The sequence below is a fragment of the Pleurodeles waltl genome, chromosome 10 (assembly GCF_031143425.1).
Source record: "Pleurodeles waltl isolate 20211129_DDA chromosome 10, aPleWal1.hap1.20221129, whole genome shotgun sequence".
Classification (NCBI taxonomy): Eukaryota; Metazoa; Chordata; class Amphibia; order Caudata; family Salamandridae; genus Pleurodeles; species Pleurodeles waltl.
The window spans coordinates 253561141-253581930 of NC_090449.1; positions in this window are offsets into that span (position 1 = coordinate 253561141).

The window sequence follows — 20790 nt, forward strand, 5'->3', positions numbered from 1 at the left end:
CACAGAGTCCAAGGGTTCCCCTTAGAGGTAAGATAGTGGCAAAAGTAGATAATTCTAATGCTCTATTTTGTGGTAGTGTGGTCGAGCAGTAGGCTTATCAGAGGGTAGTGTTAAGCATTTGTTGTACACACACAGGCAATAAATGAGGAACACACACCCAAAGACTTACTCCAGGCCAATAGGTTTTTATATAGAAAAATATTGTGAAGTCTCACGCTTCCGGCGGGAAACGTGCAGTCTTTGAAAGTTGCTTCTTTGTTGCAAAGAAGTAGCTGGTTTTGAGCAGGGCCGCTGCTCACAGGAGTTTCTTGGTCCTTTAGTCCAGGGCTGTCCTCTGAGGCTTCAGAGGTCGCTGGTCCCTGTCGGATGCGTCGCTGGTTGCAGGTTTTCGAAGTTGGACACAGGCCGGTATGGCTGGGGCCAAGGCAGTTGTCGTAATCCTCCTTCTCTGCAGGCTTGTAGGTTAGCAGCCCTTCTTGTTACTTCAGGTTGCAGGAATCAGATTTCATGGGTTCTGGGTGCCACTAAATACTAAATTTAGGGATGTGTTTAGGTCTGGGAGGGCAGTAGCCAATGGCTACTGTCCTGGAGGGTGGCTACACCCTCTTTGTGCCACCTCCCTGAGGGGAGGGGGGCACATCCCTAATCCTATTGGGGGAATCCTCCAAACTTAAGATGGAGGATTTCTAAAGGCAGGGGTCACCTCTGCTCAGGACACCTTAGGGGCTGCCCTGACTGGTGGGTGACTCCTCCTTGTTTTTCTCATTATCTCCCCTGGACCTGCCGCCAAAAGTGGGGGCAGTGTCCAGGGGGCAGGCATCTCCACTAGCTGGAGTGCCCTGGGGCATTGTAACACGAAGCCTGAGCCTTTGAGGCTCACTGCTAGTTGTTACAGTTCCTGAAGGGAGGAGGTGTGAAGCACCTCCACCCAGAGCAGCCTTTGTTTCTGGCCTCAGAGGGCACAAAGGCCCTCATCCCAGGGGGTCAGAAACTCGTCTCTCAGCAGCAGGCTGGCACAGACCAGTCAGTCCTGCACTGAAGGATTGGGTAAAATACAGAGGGCATCTCTAAGATGCCCTCTGTGTGCATTTTTTAAAATAAATCCAACACTGGCATCAGTGTGGGTTTATTATTCTGAGAAGTTTGATACCAAACTTCCCAGTATCCAGTGTAGCCATTATGGAGCTGTGGAGTTCGTTTTTGACAAACTCCCAGACCATGCAGCTATGCCCTCACCTGTGGTATAGTGAACCCTGCCTTAGGGCTGTAAGGCCTGCTAGAGGGGTGACTTACCTATGCCACAGGCAGTATTTTGTGTGCATGGCATCCTGAGGGGGATGCCATGTTGACTTTGCCTTTTTCTCTCTATCAACAAACACAATCTGCAATGGCAGTGTGCATGTGTTAGGTGAGGAGTCCCTAAGGGTGGCACAACACATGCTGCAGTCCCTAAGACCTTCCCTGGTCACAGGGCCCTTGGTACCACTGGTACCTTTTACAAGGAACTTATCTGTGTGCCAGAGGTGTGCCAATTGTGGAAACAATGGTACATTTTTAGTGAAAGAACACTGGTGCTGGGGCCTGGTTAGCAGGGTCCCAGCACACTTCTCAGTCAAGTCAGCATCAATATCAGGCAAAAAGTGGGGGGTAACTGCAACAGGGAGCCATTTTCCTACACCACCATATTGTGAATGAATTGCAGTCTAGCAATCCATTTGGTAAAAATACCTAAACGGCAGGAACTTGCATAGTCCAGTCTCAAATTGATGCATGTAGCCGCTACTGCAGAACAAACTTGAGGAATTACTTTTCAACTTTTCCTGAAAACTTTCAATTGCAGACAGCAAGAAAGCACTAGAGCATTAACTTGGGGTTCCAAGGCAAGATCTTTGTCAAACATAAAGACCACATTTTTAAATGACTGATGACAACAGGGGTCACCCCCAACTGACAAGGCTAAAGACCGGAGTTAGAGAAAGAGTTGATTCCAAAAATCAGTGCTTAAGTCTTCTCAGAATTCAGTTTTGACATACTACTGTTATCTAAAATTGAATTGCTCAGAACCAAGGTGGGGAGGAACGCTATAATTTCTCCGTGGAACAATCGAGTCTAAAAAAAGATGGGTGTTGTAAGCATAAGACATACAGTCTAGGCTAAAAAAAAACCCAATACATCTGATAATTCGTCAAATATTGATATTAAAAAGAGCTGGGGATAAGAAGGGGCCCTGAGGGACCCCACAGCTAACTTCATTTAGTCAGATCCTGAAGGGAACTATCGAGAGTGATTGACTGCAGCCGAAATGAATAAAGAAAACCAGGGAAGTGCCTTTTCCCTAAGACCAACCTCTGACTGACGTTTAATTACGATTTGTCCATGTCAAAGTCTGTTTGATAAGTCTAGTAGAATGAGGCCGACATGATAGCCTTCGTCCAACCTCCTTCTAATGTCATTCAAAACTGAAACCAATTATGGTCTCCTTGCTCATCCCTGCCCCAAGACCGGATTGGGCAGCCTCAAGATGGTTAGAATCTACTGGACTAAATAGTTTATAAATGATAAGAGAGAAACAGGTTGATAGGTATCCTCTACTGATGGGCCAAGACACATTTGTTGAGTAAAGGTTTGACTACTTTTTTCTTCCAATCCCTTGGAATCATGCCATAGCAAACGGCTGGTTTATTGTAACTGTAAGAGTAGGCCGACCACCTCTGTCATTTCATGTAGGAATTTCATGTGGCAGATGCAATCCAGTGAGCCCGGTTTGATGCCCAAGCAAAGCTGAAGAACGTCTTGGATACTGATAATAACAAGTATTGGTCCTTCTTACAGCTTTAGTACAGAGTTGAAGAATTCTTTCTCCAGGGACAAGTATTTTTTACACTATCATACAATACTTGCACTTTTGCTGCTGTCTTTATTAAAGTTTATTTGGGAAGTAAAATGAAGTAAATTTCGCCCTAATCTTTAGAGGACAAAATCATTCAACCTAAAGAGTGCACCAACTTTAATGAGATGGAGAGGATTGAAATGGTAAAAGTTGTGAGCTTTGATATGAGTTGCTCTGTAAGTGTTGAAAGCAAGGGAGAAAGAGACAAAAATGTAAGTGAGTCTTTCCCTCTCCACATTCTCTTTTAAGAACTGAAACATTGTTAGACTCATCAGTGTTAGAGGTTCCTCTCAGGTCTCGAAATTGGAATCAGGATGTACCAGCTACCAGCCTTGGCAAATGCAAGAGGAGCAAAAGAAGAGTTGCAAGGCTGAAGAGGACCACAAGGTCCAGGAGACTCGACCCTTGGAGGGAGAACAAGGTGACCATCAGCAGTTGGAAGAGCCAACAGAAGCAGTCACAGACCCCACAGGCAACCTACTGGGGGTAGGCACAGTAAGTTGCAGTGAGGTCAAGTCAGCACGCCTGGAGAGGAGTCCCACATCGCTGGAGCAGCAGAGAGGAGACTCTGCTTGGCAGGATGAAGTGCTGGGGGTCAGGGCTACTCGGAGCCTGAAGATCTCTTGGAGCAGGAGACAACAAGCCTTGGTAGGTGCAAGAGTCGCAGTGCACAGGGGTGCTGTCCTGCAAGGAGAGGCAAGGGCACACCATATCCCAAGTTGGACAGTTGGGAGAAAGGACCAAGTGAACTACTCCAGACCACCACCTGTGCTGCAGGGTTCACGTGGTTCCAGAGAAGAGCAGATCCACGCAACTGGACGTCGTTGTTGTAGGTGCCTGCAGATGCAGGGGAGTGACTCCTTCACTCCGAGGGAGATTCCTTCTTGCTTCTTGGTGCAGGCTAATGTCTCGTCGACCCCGGAGGATGCACGGCTGGGGAAATGTTGCAGTTGCTGGATGGAGCCGGGGAAACAAAGTTGCAAGGCGAGGTCCTCTCGGGAGTTGCAGTCTTGTTGGTTCCTGAAGAGTCCAGTTGCAGTTCAAGTGGCCAGAAGTAGAAGTAAATGATGCAGAGGAGTCCTGGTGGAGTCTTACACATTGAATCTGAGGACCAACCCACAAGGGAGTCCCTAAATAGCCCTAAGACGGGCCTTGGTCACCTAGAAAGGTGACAACTTCTCAGGAGGGGTCTTTGACGTCACCTGCCTGACCTGGCCACTCAGATCCTCCCAGGGGCCTCTTCACATCTTGGTTTTAAGATGGCAGAGTCAAGTGGCCACCTGGAGGAGCTCTGGGCACCACCACAGGGGTGGTGATGGACAAGGGAGTGGCCACTATGCTTTCCTTTGTCCAGTTTCATGCCAGCTGGTGCAAACTGGGCTGGTGCAAACTGGTTTATGCAAGGAGGGCACCAAAGGTGCCCTTCAAAGCAGACCGGTGGCTTGGGAAGGCTACCCTTCCCAAGCCTTGTAATACCTATTTCCAAGGGAGAGGGTGTTGCCTCTCTCTCCCACAAGAAACTTTTGGTCTGCCTTCCCCTGCTTGAGCTGGTAAAGCAGCAGGAGGGCAGAAACCTGTCTGAGGGATGGCAGCAGCGTGGGCTGCCCGGAAAACCATAGAAAGCTGGTAGAAGCAATACTCAGGCTCCCCCAAGGAGCCCCCAGAGTGCATGGAATCATCCAACCTATACTGGCAACAGCATTGGGGTAAGATTCCAACATGTTCAAACATGCCCAGGTTCAGAGTTACCATTATGTAGCTGGACATAGGTAGTGACCTGTGTCCAGTACACGGGTAAAATGATTTCTCCGCACTTACGAAGTCCAGTGTAGTGGAACTGGAGGTCATAGGGGCACCTCTGCTTATGCAGGGGTGCCCTCAAACACGGACCTGCACCCTGCCCTCTGGGAAAGGAGGGCATACCATAGGAGTGACTTACAGTGACCTGGTGCAGTGACCTGTAGTAAAAGGGTGCATGCACCTTTTCATGCAAACTGCAATGGAAGGCATTCAACATATTTGGCATGAGCTCTCATGGGTGGCACAATACATGTTGCAGCCCATGGGGAACCCCTGATGCCCCAATGCCCTGGGTACCTAAGTACCATATACTAGGGACTTATAAGAGGGCACCAGTATGCCAATTGTGACGTGTACAAAGGTCCTAAGCAACCAAAATTAGAGGGATAGAGCACAATCACTGGGGTCCTGGTTAGCAGGATCCCAGTGACAACAGTCTAAGCTTACTGATAGCAGGCAAATAGTGGGGGTAACCATGCCAAAAAGAGTGACTTTCCTACATACCCCCCCCAAAGGAAGGACAATAAGACTAACCTTGCCCAGTTGAGTCTTCATTGTCTAAGTGGCAATATCTGGAGAGTTGATTTGCATTTGAGTGGTTACTCCCAGGTCTATGTTCCACTGTATAGTCCACTCCCTGTAGGAAAATGGACCACCTCAACAATTTGGGATTCTCACCTTTCATTTGCTTAAGCCATAGGAGGGGCTTGTGGCCTGTCTGAATGAGGAATTGAGTGCCCAACAAGTAAAGCCTCAGCTTCTTCAAGGCCCAGACCACAGCAAGGGCCTCCCTCTCAATGGTTGACCAATGCTTTTCCCTGGGGGTCAACCATCTGCTTATGAAAGTTACAGGTTGGTCCTGACCCTCATCACTTAGCTGAGAGAGTACTGCCCCTATCCCTACAACAGAAGCATCTATTTGTACAATGAACTGCTTGGAGTAGTCAGGAATTCTTAGCATGGGAGCAGAGTACATTGCCTGTTTCAGGTCATCAAAAGCTTTATGACAGCTAGCTGTCAATAAAACTTGCTTAAGCATCCTTTTAGATGGGAGGTCAGTTAAGGGGCCTACAATATAGCCATAGTTCTTAAAGAACCTCCTATAATACCCAGCCAGGCCAAGGAAGGCTCTAACTTGGGTCTGAGTTGTAGGGGCAGTCCATCCCTGATGGTCTGGATTTTGCCCTCGAGTGTCTGGATCTAGCCTCTACTTACCAGGTGGCCCAGATAAACCACTTTGTCCTGCCCTATCTGGCATTTTGACGCCTTGATAGTTAGGCCTGCCTTTTGCAGAGCCTCCAATACATTTCCAAGGTGGACCAGGTGAGTCTCCCAGGTGGAGCTAAAGATAGCTATGTCATCATGATAAGCTGCACTGAAGCTTTCAAGGCCTTGGAGAACTTTGCTCACCAACCTTTGAAATGTGGCAGGGGCATTCTTCAATCCAAAGGGCATCACTGTAAAGTGATAGTGCCCACTAGGAGTGGAGAATGCTGTTTTTGGTTTAGCATCCTCTGATCATTTTACCTGCCAGTATCCAGCAGTTAAATCAAAGGTGCTAAGATACTTAGCAGCAGCCATTGTATCCATTGGCTCATCTGCCACTATATTGAGGCCTCTGTAGTCCACACAGAACCTGCTCTCTCTTTTGCCATTTTGAAAGTGGGGTTTTGGTACTAGGACTACAGGACTAGCCCAAGGGCTTTCCGAAGGCTCAATAACAGGTAGTCAGCAAGAACAACTCCCTCCACTGAACTATCCACTGTACTGTGAGAGAAGAGGTCAGGGAGAGGGTCACTCTCTTCTTCCTGACCTTCATCAGTAGCCATGAGCAGGGTCAGGTCAGTCCTGTCATAGTAAAGTTATTAGCCGTTCTCATGAAGCGCCCTATGGGGGCTTCTGGGAGTGCCCAGGTCAACCAGGTAGGTGACCTCACCTTTTCTCTCTACAATATTGTAGGGACCACTCCATTTATCTTGGCATACCCTAGGAGCCACAGGCTCCAGGACCCACACCTTCTGTCCTGGCTGGTACACAGTCAGTGCAGCCTTCTGGCCATGCCACTGCTTCTGCAGTTCTTGGCTGGCCTGAAGATCTTTTGATGCACTCTTCATGTATTTGGCCATTCTGGATCTTAAGCCCAATACATAATCAACAATGTCCTGTTTGGCAGGTTTAAGAGGTTGCTCCCAGCCTTCTATTACAAGGGCAAGGGGACCCCTAACAGGGTGTCCAAACAAAAGTTCAAAGGGGCTGTAGCCCACTCCCGTTTGAGGAACTTCTCTGTAGGCAAAGAGGAGGCAATGTAATAGAACATCCCACATCCTTCTGAGTTTTTCTGAGAGCCCCATGATCATACCTTTGAGGGTTTGTTGAATTTTCCAACTAACCCATTTGTTTGGTAAGGGGTGGTGAATTTGTAAGTGACACCACACTCCTTCCACATGGTCCTAAGGAAAGCAGACATGAAGTTTGCACCTCTGTCTGATACCACCTCTTTAGGAAACCCCCCTGAGAGAAGATTCCCAAGAGGGCTTTAGCCACTGCAGGGGCTGTAGTGGTCCTAAGAGGGATGGCCTCAGACTATCTGGTGGCATGGTCCACCACCACCCCTATACATCTGTTCCCAGAGGCTGTTGGATGGTCCAGGGGGCCAACAATATCCATCCCAACCCTCTCAAAGGGTACCCCAACCACTGGTAGTGGAATTAAGGGGGCCTTTGGAGTGCCACCTATCTTGCCACTAGCTTGACAGGTCACACAGGAGTGACAAAACTCCTTTGTGTCTTCGTACATGTGGGGCCAGTGAAAGTGAGGGACAAGTCTGTCCCAGATTTTGCTTTGCCCCAAATGGCCTGCAAGGGGAATGTCATGGGCCACTGTTAACAGGAACTCTCTAAATTTCTGAGGGATGACCAATCTCCTGGTGGCACCAGGTTTACGGCCCGTTGCTTCTGAACAGAGGAGGCTGTTGTCCCAGTAGAGCCTATGGGTACCACTGACATCCCCTGCTTCTTGTACTGCAGCTTGCTGCCTCAAGCTTTCCAGAGTAGGACAGGCTTGCTGTTCTGTGCCGTGGAACTGGAGTTCTTAGGGGCACCTCTTCTCATTTAAGGGTGCCCTCACACACAGGGACGTGCACACTTCCCTCTGGGCTAGGAGGGCCTACCATAGGGGTGACCTGGTGCAGTGACCTGTAGTAAAAAAGTGCATGCACCTTTTCAAGCGGTCTGCAATGGCAGGCCTGCAGGCATATTTTGCATGGGCTCTCATGGTGGCACAATACATGCTGCAGCACATGGGGAACCACTGGTGCCCCAATGCCCTGGGTACCTAAGTACCATATACTAGGGACTTATAAGGGGGCCCATGTATGCCAATTGTGGAGTGTACAAAGGTCTTAAGCAACCAAATTCAGAGGGAGACAGCACAATCACTGGGGTCCGGGTTAGCAGGATCCCAGTGAAAACAGTCTAAGCATAATGAAAGCAGGCAAAAAGTGCGGGTAACCATGCCAAAAAGAGTGACTTTCCTACAATGTAGTTTCATGATTTTATCTATGAATTTTCCTGACCTCCTCTTCTTTACAGAGATTTGTTTAAAATACACTTCTGGCCCTGAAATAGTGATAGTAGTTGCGTAGGTTTACCCCAATGCCCACATAGACCGTACATCCCATACTGGGAGTGGAGTAGCAGTAACATGCAAAAGATACATTAAAGGTTTTGCCTTTTTAGTTGGGCTCACATCCTTTGACAGAGCTTCTGTTGTTCAATATCTCAATTATCCCATTATTGGCTATCAATACAAAACTTATCTATCACCTCCTGGCCCTCTAGGCTCATTTATTAATCTTCTCCAGATTTGCATAACCACAGTGTTACTCAAATCTGATAATATATCCTTTTTTTTTTAGAAGTTTGAGCTTGGATTGACAATATTACTTACAAGGAACTAGTGGCCTGATGGAATCCTGTGCAGCCACTGAATAAATCTGCTCGTCATTGGACCTATTAATATTTGGGGTCATACATTAGGCTTATTTTTTTCAAATTCAAATATGATTAAATTCATTTCCACACATGACTTCATCTGATTGGATCAGAAAGCAGTACTGTTCTTCCTTCATCACTACCGTATTGCCAAGGCCCCTTCTAAGGCACATTCACCCAATCTCGAAAGCCAGGGCATAAGATTGAAGATAGGTATACCAACATTGTTCTTGACATGTTGTTTCCTGTCTTTGATCTTAACTCAGCTTCTGACTCTTTTGTGAACTGGATTATGACTGTATTAGATGTCTCCATTTCCCCAAAATCATTGCCTCTCATAAATAACACCTCTTCATGCCATCAACTGAGGTACCTGAAGCTAAGAGATGCTACAAAAAGGAACAATTTGGCATTACTCCTTCAGGATCTAGGAACATCTATGCAACTAAACGTAAATACAAAAAAGTTGTTTAGCATGCACAAGCAGCATTGTATCTTGCCTGTATTGAAAATGCCTAAAACCTACTACATAGGTCTTCTCCTTTTCCAATAGCTTATCCATCAGCTACGACTCTACAATTATGCTGCTTCAATCACTCTGATCAGACCTTCATAAATTCTTTCAATCTGAAATTAACAAGATAGTTAGGCCCATATTTATGCTTTTTACTGCAAAACTGGGATAACGCAGTTTTGCGGAAAAACGTTTAGCACCGGCTTGCGTCTTTAAACAACGCCAGCTGGGTGCTGTATTTATGGAATGGCGCAAGCCGGCGCTAAACTTGGGCTAGCGTCTTAGAAGAAGATGAAAGCTGGTTGGGGGTGGCGGTAAGGAAGGAGTGTTTGTGCGTCAGAAAAATGACGCTAGCCTGGTTAGAGGCAAAAACATGCCTCCAACCAGACTAGCACCATTTCCTGGCTCACAACCACCAAAAACATGACTCCTGTCTTAGGAAAGACACGAGTCATGCCCGCCACCCCAATGGCCAGCACAGGGGACAAGTGTCCCCTTGGCGTGGCCATTGCACCCTGGGCCATGCAGGGGGGCCACAAGTTAGAGCCCCTGATGGAACTTTAAAAAAAGTAAAAGAAATACTTACCAATACTTACCCTACTTACCTGGGATGGGGTACTCCATCGTCTGGTGTGGGTGGGGGTGTTCCTGGGGCTTTGGGAGGGCACCTGTGGACCCATTCCTTGGTGTTTAATCATGGAAATGGGTCCATGGGGCCCCTAACGCCTGGTCTGATCCAGGTGTTAAATAATGGTGCAAAGCAAGCTCCTCCTCCCACCCCTGCGTCATTTTAGCACAGGTGGGATAAATATGGGGCTATGGGTACAGCACCATTTTTTAGATGGGAACGCCTACCGTGCATCTCATTGACACAAGGTAGGTGCACCCATCCAAAAAATGGTGCAAACGTCAAAATATAAATACGGAGTTATCTTCTGACTTGGTCCTCTTTAAAATCTAATTTGATCTCTTCTGGGTCGTCGCTTGACCCGTTTCTTATGAAGTGTAATAAGACATTTGCTTCCTTCATCACTCGTGTCGTGTGTGTAATATCTGATTTGAGTCTAGAAAAGTCAATTTTTCTACTTTTTACTTTGCATAAAGAGAGCGTCACATGAGTGATACACATGTATCCCCACACTATCCAAAGTAGGAAAAGTTTTTAAATTAGTGTAAGCATAGTATTTTATACTGGAGTGGTATACTTCCAGAACAAAACCTATGCAGGACATCAAGCACACACCTTTGTACTATGGTGCGAAGGTGAGTGCAAGGCGCTAGGCAGCCAGGACGTGCGCCTGGGGAAAAGAACAGTAGTGCCAGACCTTAGTAGATATTGTGCACTCCGGCTCTCTCCCACAGTACATTGCAGCACAGCAAGCCTGGGCTGCATTGCACCGAAAAATAATAGGCCTGCCCCTTTGTATACCACACTCCTACCATGTCTTTGCACTGCCAACAATGTGACTGTCCCACACTAGCCAGGCTGGGTGGAAGAGATTTTTCTGTGGTCACATCCAAAGTTTGACATTTCTTATCATTGTTTATGTGTTCCTTCACTGATCTCATTTGTTAATAAACGTTAAAGAACGCATGTGTTTGAGTTGCCTTACTTTAAGGCCAACATTTCTCCCGGATTACTTATCGCAGGTAGGGTAGTGCAATTGCACCCCGTGTGTTGGGCATTTGCACGAGTCACATAAACAATAAATACATAAATACATTCATTAATGAACTATTTAATACATAATTGATTTGTTCCAACAAAAATAAACTTATAAAACGTATTATATCGGCTAGAGCAGTGTGCCAGGACAGTATCCACAACTATTTTACTTAAATGTGACTTATACATATACATGCACTAAACGAGTTGTCTTCATTTACAATATTTTTGTACAGTGTTTCTTCACTGAGTATTATTAGAGCGCTGTACGGTATAACAATAGTTACATGTAATGTTATATAATATGGATGCAGCTAAAAAAAAAAGTTGTGTGTGTAAACCACACTGGTAATATCAAACCGCGGGTACAGTAATTCCCAGGTCTGATATTATCTCACCATGACAAGTTTTATTCTGAGAAATAATCCCTGGAATCTAATTTTAATCCCTATTCCCATGCGTTTTTTTTACCAAATCTGCTCTTTTTCTCAACACATATGTTGTCAGGTTTTTTAGTGTGTGTATGTCAGTTTTTTTGGGTTGTGTGTGTGTGTGTCTTTTTTTTAGTTGGGAGTGTGGCACAACTAGTAATTACATGTCCACAACTCACTCCTGTTACCAGCTGAAACAAGATTTTCTTAAAATTTGCAATGATCCCCAACGGTGAAAAACAAGCATTTCCAATGCAATAGGTCTCAAATGTACTTGAGTTTGAGCTATTACCATTGTAAATTTATAACTGGACTTCTTTTACACATTAATTGGTCAGCCCTGCCACATATTTTGGTCCTTTCTGCCACATAATTCCAGTGTCTCTGCATATAACCAAAGGGCTAATAAGCCTATTTTTTTAAACAATGAACTTTATGCCACCTCAAAATCATGCAAAGTGATACAAATGGGTGTGCAGTCTTGATAAAGTACTTACTTTCCACTGCAAAACTGTTTTTTGAGCCAGAACAGAGCCGTTTTTTGTAGCGCAAATAGCAGCTTGCAGGCCACATCATTCTGAAGCGCATGCATGTGTCACCTTGCATGGGTAGCTACAAAATGGTGCCTTTTTTTATTTACTGATCGAAGATAAATTGGTATATACAAATAATATGAAATTGAAGTACCTTGAAAGTAGATTAGCAATTTGCTGCCTGGCCCTTAAAACAAGCATTTACAATGCAACGGGTCTCGCGTTTGCTCATGTTAGAGCTGATCGCGTTGTAAACTCTTAACCCGACTTTTCACCTATCGGGCAAAAGTGCATTTATGTACATAACCCGAAAAAGTGAAATCAAGTATGTAAAGCGCTCGACTTCTGCCAAGCGAGATCGCGCTTGTAAATTAGAGAAAAAAAAGTCTACGAGCCCGATGGAAAACAGCGAGTCTCGCATGTTTTCTGTACTTGGTCGCTGCGCTCGAGGAGGGCTAGCCACCGGAAAAGGCATGACATATGGGTGCCTTCGACTAATGAAAGTAAGCAGATTTTATTAGGGAAGCCCACGAACCAATAGAAAACACTGAAGTGAAGTTGACAGGGCTCCGAGCTCTTTTCTAAATACAAAAGAGTCTCGCTGCGATACGCATACGCGAGCGCATGCAACGCAGGCTCGACCCTAAAAAGGAAAAAAGGGACCAGCCAGTGGGAGGTAGCAACGTGGAGCAGGCTGGGCTGGAAAGCAAGCACAGTGGAGTTCGTGAGACAAGCCAGCACATATTTTGCTTTTCCTTCAATAAACATATTAAACAAATAAATTTAACATTTAACATAGTTTATTCCATTTGTCTCTGTGAATGGTGAAAGTTTTTCAGCCTAATGATGTGTGTCCTAGTGTACATTGTGTTTCCTTTTAAAAGTCACACGACAGAACATGAAGGCACTAAGGGAATGCTGTTACTGGGAATTTTGAATATCAATCAAAATGTTGCTTACATTAAATGGTCTTTGTTGTGTACCTGAAGCCATTTTTCTTATCGGTGTTTTGTACACACACCTTCACAACAACCCACACCAGAGGCACGTTAGAACAGGGTATGCCACGGTGTGTGGTGCAGTGTAGTACAACAAGGAATACTACATGCCCAAAGGTAAAGTGTTGTGAGCAAACGTAACCGCACAATGCAAAAGACACTCGATCTTCATGTTTATGTAATAATGGTGCAGAGCAGTTTCAGTGCAGTTACCGAACCGCCATGTCAGGCGCTGCGGCTAAGCTTGTTCCGGGACACCAAGAAACGAGATGCGGGTTGCTTTGGAGGTAGGCTGACCACCTGGCATTAAGGCAAATTCTGGACAGGACTGTGAAAAATTCATGACAAAGGGTCAAAATTCAGGACAAAAATTCAAGAACAAACGTCAGTTTTACAGACACATGCAAGAGAGGCATTTATTTACTCTTTTTTAACATAGCACTATTTATTCACTGTGGTATTTTTGTGATTGCCTCCTGGTATGCTACATTCAGGTGTCACATTACGCCCTTGTTCAGTAGTAAATTAATGCCCTTCAGTACTGCGGCAAGGCCATCACCCCTACCCAAATCTACCCAATCTTTCCTGAAGAGAAAGTAACAGCAACATTTTGATTATGTTTCTGAACATTTTAAAACCCCTGGCAAACAGTTTGGGAAACATTAAGGTAATTAACTTTATGCTAGTTTAAACAAATTGAACAAAAACATCTGGCTTACCCCAACCGCCCATGGACTTTCAACCTAATTTTTTTTTAAAGAGGCAGGGCAGATGGTGTGGGCGACAGTCTCAAACCTAATGTCAGGATGTGATGTACCAATAACTTGTCTGTAGTCTCACTGCACTAGAGTGTATGTCTGGGACTCTACATTTATCTCAGAAATGGGAGCCCGGACTACCAATCAAAAATAATAAAAGAGGAGGATGAAATCGAGAGCAAATGGGAGATCCACGGCAAGTAATTCAAAGGGTTGTTGCTAAAAACTGGATAAATAAAGAAGAGAAGAACAAGGTGGGAGAATTCCTAAAATCAGACAAGATGGGTCCACCAAGACTATTCGAAGGTAGTGGGTATCTGGGGAGTTGTCTCTGCACACAGGAGCAAAACAGAAGGGGCACTGTCAAGTGGTTGAACAAGCAACACCCATCCACCTTGGCAAACTCTTCTGGTGCAATGGTCCGCTGTTAGTGCTTTTGAAGGGTGAGCAAGGGCCAGACCCCTTGCAAGGTTGTGCAAGGCAATTTACCGCTTTGTCCATGTCTTTATATGGTTTTGAAATTGAGCAAAAGCCAAACTAGAGATCTGGGTTATCCCCGAGTGTCAAGTACAAATAGAATCTTCAAAATATTTGGGATGTAAATTGCACAAACAAAACGTTACAAATTTTAAAATTTAATTAGTGTTTCTTTAACATATGGCACTGTTGTTGCCTTTATATACAATTAGATCTCAGATTGAACTGGGAACCAGTTACCTTTTGATACCTAATGATTAATATCTACCATTCTTACACTGATTTCCAGAATGAAAATCTCAGCAGAGCGAACAGTCCCTCCAAGCCCAGTTTGCTTTATGGTCTTCTCTTCTGCTTTCTGTAGAGGCCATGTGGCACTAGTGAAGATGGTGTGCTACCCTATTGATAGTATTATTTTGCAAACCTTCCCCTGCTCGTCCTTCATTCCTTCTTCAGACAGGTCACACATCTGATTTGGTCGCTGTGGCGCCGTCTGGCAGCTCTTTCCACTCTAAAGCTAACTGTGACTGCGGGTGGATTAGGTCTTCTGGACTTAGAATGCTATTATTCAGCTGCACAGGTCCAATGGGTGGCTCGCTGGCTTTCTGCCCACCTCCCTGCATGAGATGGGGTTTACCAGTAAAGACTTTTAAGAAAGACTTAATGCACTGCTCATTGTTTCCTACTGACCATTCTACGGATCACCATCCGGGGTTATCATGCACGGCTTTCTCTTGCCTTGCCAGAACCTGTAAACTCACTGACACGAAGAAACCCTATGCTCCTGCACTACCTTTGCTAAGCCTTCCCACTCGCACAGGATGGCTGTGCTCAGAGCAACTCCATCAGTGGCATGTTGCAGGTGTCTTAAAATTGGGGACTTTGTTTCTGAACAGTGAGCTACTAAATTTCCAAACCCTTGTGGCAGACTACCATCTTCACCCCGGTCAACTCCTTACTTACAACCACCTTAAATAATCACTAAATGCCCTATTTCATGTCTGCCACCTAGCACTAACCCTACAAGAGGTGTACCATAGGAAATGGTGGCAAACTGATAGAATGGGTGTACAGACCTATCATGCAACATCGAAACCACTCCAGGTCTTCTCGTCATACTACCTGGGTGATTGATGTGGCCAAACCTCTGCAAGATATGGACTAAAATACTGGACTTACACCACAAAGTATCCCATAGCTGTCACTTTAAGTAAATTCATAGTGCTTCCTTGTGAATGCATTCTGCCCATTGCTTGCCATTGGCCTTGTGGTTTGTAACTCACAATTTGTTGCTTTCAATTTGCTGGCTTTATTTGTTTTAGGCTATGCAGCTTGAGACACCAGCATCCACAAACTACCATCCACAGGCACTCAACCCCATCACCCACACAACTTCCACGTACAAAACACCACACACCACTACATATCACCACACTTATCACCACACACACCACCCCACACATCACCTACACCACCCCATGGCACGGCAAAGACACCCCAGGTTCTCGGAGGAGGAGCTCAGGGTCATGGTGGAGGAAATCGTCCGGGTAGAGCCACAGCTATTTGGAGCACAGGTGCAGCACACCTCAATTGCAAGGAAGATGGAGCTATGGCGAAGAATAGTCGACAGGGTCAACGCAGTGGGACATCACCCAAGAAATCAGGACGACATCAGGAAGAGGTGGAACGACCTACCGGGGAAGGTGCGTTCCTTGGTCTCCAGACACCACCTGGCGGTACAGCGGACTGGCGGCGGACCCCCACCTCCTCACCCACAACTAACAACATGGGAGGAGCAGGTCTTGGCAATTCTGCATCCTGAGGGCCTCGCAGGAGTCGGTGGAGGAATGGACTCTGGTAAGTCAAACCTTTAACTACCATATCCCCCACCCTACCTGCATGCTATCACAGACCCCCACCCTCGCCCCCTCCCCTATCACTCCAACTCTTCACAAATGTACTAATATCACAAACCACACATCCCAACACCAAGCCCTGCATGCAACACCAACGCATGGACACCCATCACTAAAGCATGCACACTGCACATAACCATACACCCCCCTAAACCATTATCACACAAGCCCCCACACAGGAATGCCAGCACTGGGGTACACGGTCACCCACCCATTGCACACCATGATACACACAGATGCAATAATCATGCTTTTCTACCCCTGCAGGACCACTACCCAACGTCACCAGACAGGAGGGTCCAGACATCTCCACCCCACCCACAGAAGAGGCCCACAGTGATGACAGCAGCTCTGTCCAACTGGATCCAGATGACCAGCCCGGACCATCGTGGGCCTCGGGACAGTCGGTTACCCTCACACAGGCACAGGCCACCACAGACCTTCCACCCTCTGGTAACACCAGCACAGCACCCACCCAGCGGGCCCATACCTCTGTCCCCAGGACACGTCAATCAGCTGTGTGTCCACCACTACAGGGAACCCAGGATAACCCACCACCCCAACAACAACAGGGACCTGGGGGCAGTGGCAATGGGCACACGGTCCAGGGGACGGAGGCCCAGGAACACAGGGGAACTGGGAGGGCTGCTGTGCGACAGGGGGCGGACAGGCCAAGGGAACCCACTCTCCACGAGGCCCTCTCCTCCATCATGGGAGCATACCACCACTCCCAGGAGACGATGGCAACGGTCCTGGCCAAGTTTCAGGAGACCCAGCGCATGCAGGAGGAACAGTATTTGGGGTTCAGGGAGGAACTCAGAACCATCAGCTCCGCCCTGGGCACCATCGTAGGGGTGCTGAAGGAAATACTCAACACCAGGAGGGACACTGTGGCACTCCAAGGGGCCCCTGACACTAGCATGGACGATGAACTGCCCACCACCTCCGCCGGCGCTAGTGGACAGGAGGCACAGCCACTGGACCACCACACCAGCACCCCACCCCCTGCAGATGGAGAACCACCCCGCAAGCGGTCCCTGAGATCCAGGAATAAGACAGAGCACGATGCCAAGACCCCCGCCAAGAAATGAGACCACCCTGATTGTCAACCCACTGTCCCACTTTGTCACCCTGTCCATATTGCAACTGCCCCAGCTCCACTTCCTATGCCCATATGGGCAATGCACCTATGAGACAAATAGACTGAACTCTGCCATGGACACTCCTCCGCCATCAACCCTCACCATTTAACTTCCCCCACCAATATTTTGTATGTAAATAAACACACCTAAAGCACCAAAAGATCTCGAGTCTGTCTGTGATTTAGAAATAGTGTATTTGCAATTACAGTGACAACATTTCCAGGAAATAGTAATGTCAACATACCTATGTCACACATCTCTAGTCCATGAGGAATCTAAGCAGATGACACACGTTGGAAACCACACCTGTGAAATCGTAAGGGAAAGTGACAACTCAGTGACCATACACTGGGTGAAATCGACAGGCAGGATAGAGGTAGAAGTGTAAAAGTACTTGTAGTAGGCAGGTTTGTATTCTCACCTGTGTTTCACTGGAAATATTGCTGGATGACTGAGTCCCTGTTGTCAATGTCTTCTTCCTCTGCTTCCTCCTCATCACTGTCCACAGGCTCCATAGCTGCCACAACACCGCCATCTGGACCATCCTCCTGCAGAAAAGGCACCTGTCGTCGCAAAGCCAAGTTGTGAAGCATACAGCAGGCCACGATGATCTGACACACCTTCTTTGGTGAGTAGAATAGGGAGCCACCTGTCATATGGAGGCACCTAAACCTGGCCTTCAGGAGGCCGAAGGTGCATTCAATCACCCTCCTAGTCCGCCCATGGGCCTCATTGTAGCGTTCCTCTGCCCTGGTCCTGGGATTCCTCACTGGGGTCAGTAGCCATGACAGGTTGGGGTAACCAGAGTCCCCTAATAGCCACACCCGGTGCCTCTGGAGTTGACCCATCACATAAGGGATGCTGCTAATCCGCAGGATTTAGGCGTCATGCACTGAGCCAGGGAACATGGCATTCACATGGGAGATGTACTGGTCTGCCAAACATACCATCTGTACATTCATGGAATGATAACTCTTCCGGTTCCTGTACACCGGTTCACTCCTGTGGGGGGGGGGACAAAAGCTACATGGGTCCCATCAATGGCACCTATGATGTTGGGGATATGTCCCATGGCATAGAAGTCACCTTTCACTGTAGGCAAGTCCTCCACCTGAGGTAAAACGATGTAGCTCTGCATGTGTTTCAGCAGGGCAGACAACACTCTGGACAACACGTTGGAAAACATAGGCTGGGACATCTCTGATGCCATGGCCACAGTTGTTTGAAAAGACCCACTTGCAAGGAAATGGAGCACTGATAGCACCTGCACTTGAGGGGGGATTCCAGTGGGATGGCGGATTGTTGACATCAGGTCAGGCACCAACTGTGTACACAGTTCCTGGATTGTGGCACGTTCAAACCTGTAGGTGATGATCAAACTTCTTTCCTCCATTGTCGACAGGTCCACCAGCGGTCGGTACACCGGAGGATTCCGCCATCTCCTCACATGTCCCAGCGGACGGTGCCTATGAAGGACAACAGCGAGCACAGAGTCAAACAACTCAGAGGTATGTACCCACAGTACACACAGAACACCATTCATACACAAAATCTGGATTGCATGTGTGTTGTGAGACTAGGCCTAGGTATGTGTGACGCAGTTGGTAATTAGGCCATGTGGGCCCCTGAAATGGCGGCTGCCTGACCTGTAAAGTGGGACAATGGGATGTGAGGTAACTGCGCTGGCGTTGTACACCGTCGCGGTAGGCGGTTGAAGACCGTGGCGCAAAGCTGCATTGGTTAACATTGGACCCTATGGGTCCCAGGAGCCAATGACGATGTACGCCGGCGGTGATGGTACGCACCGCCGCGGACGTGACCGCCGCGGACGTGACCGCCATTTTCTAACTGTTTAATCACTCGATACCTGATCTTCGACAGGAGAGGACCTACACTGCAAGTGCTGCTGTGACCTCGGTCTGGAAGAGACAATGGCTCGTGCGTCTGGGTAAAGGGCCCCTGCCTTCACTGCAGAGGAGTTGGAGAAGCTCGTCGACGGGGTCTTCCCCCAGTACACGCTACTCTACGGTCCTCCAGACCAACAGGTAAGTACACAGGGAGCATGTTGTATGGGCTATGCCTGTGTGGAGAGGGCTGGTTGTAAGAAGGAAGGGGGCAGAGTTCTGCGTGCATGAAAGACTGTGAATGCATGTGCCACATGGCAAGGGTAGGGATGTGGGCCACTCACTTTGACGGTGCAGTTGGTAATGACTTCTCTTCTTCCCCTGTACATTTCATGTAGGTCAGCGCCCACCAGAAGAAGGATATTTGGGCCCATATTTATACTTTTTGACACAAAACTGCGCCAACGCAGTTTTGCGCAAAAAAAATTAGCGCCGGCTAACGCCATTCTGAAGCGCCATGCGGGCGCCGTATTTATTCAATGACGTTAGCCGGCGTTAGCCGCCGGCGCTGTCTGGTGTGCGTTAAAAAAAACGACGTACACCAGGCAGCGCCGGCGTAGGGGGAAAATGGCGTATGGGCGTCCACAAATGGTGCAAGTCAGACTGAGGCAAAAAAATCGCCACAACCCGATTTGCGCCATTTTTTAACGACGCCCATCCCCCATTGAAATGACTCCTGTCTTAGCAAAGACAGGAGTCATGCCCCCTTGCCCAATGGCCATGCCCAGGGGACCTCTGTCCCCTGGGCATGGTCATTGGGCATAGTGGCATGTAGGGGGGCACAAATCAGGCCCCCCTATGCCACAAAAAAAAAAAAAAAAGACTTACCTGGACTTACCTTAATGTCCCTGGGGTGGGTCCCTCCATCCTTGGGTGTCCTCCTGGGGTGGGCAAGGGTGGCAGGGGGTGTCCCTGGGGGCAGGGGAGGGCACCTCTGGGCTCATTCTGAGCCCACAGGTCCCTTAACGCCTGCCCTGACCCAGGCGCTAAAATCTGGCGCAAATGCGGGTTTTTTAGACCCGCCCACTCCCGGGCGTCATTTTTGCCCGGGAGTATAAATACGACGCATATGCATCGCAGTCATTTTTTAAGATGGGAATGCCTACCTTGCATATCATTAACGCAAGGAAGGTGTTCACGCAAAAAAAATGACGCTAACTCCATGAACTTTGGCGCTAGACGCGTCTAACGCCAAAGTATAAATATCGAGTTAGTTTTGCGTCGAATTTGCGTTGAAAAAAACGATGCAAATTCGGCGCAAACGGAGTATAAATATGCCCCTTGGCGTGCCATCACCAAGGACGTCCGGACACTGGGGGTCCACCACAGACGGAGCACCCACTGCCGGAAAAGATGGGAGGACATTCGCCGCTGGAGCAAGAAGACGGCGGAGGCTCAGCTGGGTATGGCCTCCCAACGTGGGAGGGGTGCCCGTCGAACCATGACCCCCCTGATGTTCCGGATCCTGGCGGTGGCCTACCCTGAGTTGGATGGGCGCTTGAGGGCATCACAGCAGACACAAGGGGGTGAGTACACTATCATTCAGCTGACTTTGCGCGCAGTGAAGGTGTCTGGGTGGGGGAGGAGGGCGGTGGGTTCCCCTAGGCCAGGGCGAGTTCCGTAGGCTAAGCCCATTTGTAATACATTGCCCTGTGGCCCCCCACCCCACCTCTGTAGAGTGCCAAGTACAGCTATTCATGCACCTGTGTCATCTATGTGTGCAGATGTCGTCCATAGCCTTGTAGGCCATTTCCCAGGAATTGCACTGT